The sequence below is a fragment of the Pinus tabuliformis genome, chromosome Q (assembly GCF_031772625.1).
Source record: "Pinus tabuliformis cultivar Carrire ecotype Pingquan chromosome Q, CPIR1, whole genome shotgun sequence".
Classification (NCBI taxonomy): Eukaryota; Viridiplantae; Streptophyta; class Pinopsida; order Pinales; family Pinaceae; genus Pinus; species Pinus tabuliformis.
Window position 1 is genome coordinate 121,617,521 of NC_142296.1, and position 850 is coordinate 121,618,370.

Below are 850 nucleotides of genomic sequence, written 5' to 3' on the forward strand. Positions count from 1 at the left end.
TAAAATAAAATAATTTTATTGTTAAATAAGTTATGGTTATTGAGCATGTGGTATTGATAAGCCATGGTATTGGCCCATGGTATTGTAACAAAACCTATTTACAAGTTAATAATATTCGTGTTTAAGAATCTTGTATTATTGTTATAAAATATTTTGATTGTGAAATAAGTTTTGAGTTTTCCGCATATGGTATTGGCCCATGATGGTATTGTAACAAAGTCTATTCAAAGTATCAATGGAAAAAGTGGGGGTCAATATATATGGTTAAGAATCTTGTCATATTGTTATAAAATATTTTGATTGTGAAATAAAATATTTTGATTGTGAAATAAGTTATGTTTTTTGGGCATGTGGTATTGATAAGCCATGGTATTGTAACAAAGTCTATTTACAAGTTAATAATATCCATGGTAAAGTGGGGGTGAATATCGATGGATATTTTTGTATTGTTATAGAATATTTTGATTGTAAAATAAGTTATGTTTTTAGGGCATGTGGTATTGTTAAGCCATGATATTGGCCCATGGTATTGTAACAAAGCATATTTGCAAGTTAATAATATCCATGGTAAAGTGGAAGTGAATATCCATGATTAAGAATATTTTTATACTGATATAAAATATTTTGATCCTGAAATAAGTTATGTGATCCGGATTCAAACAGGAACGCAACAAATTACAGAGATAACCATATACACAAAGATGCAGTTGAAATAATACTTCATTTCATTAATGGAAAATACTGAAATATGCTTACAAACAGAAATGGAAATAAACTAGCTAGGCGATGGTAGCTTATCTCTGAGAAGAGATGTGATGGCTACATGCCTCTGAAGTGTGTTACAATGAGG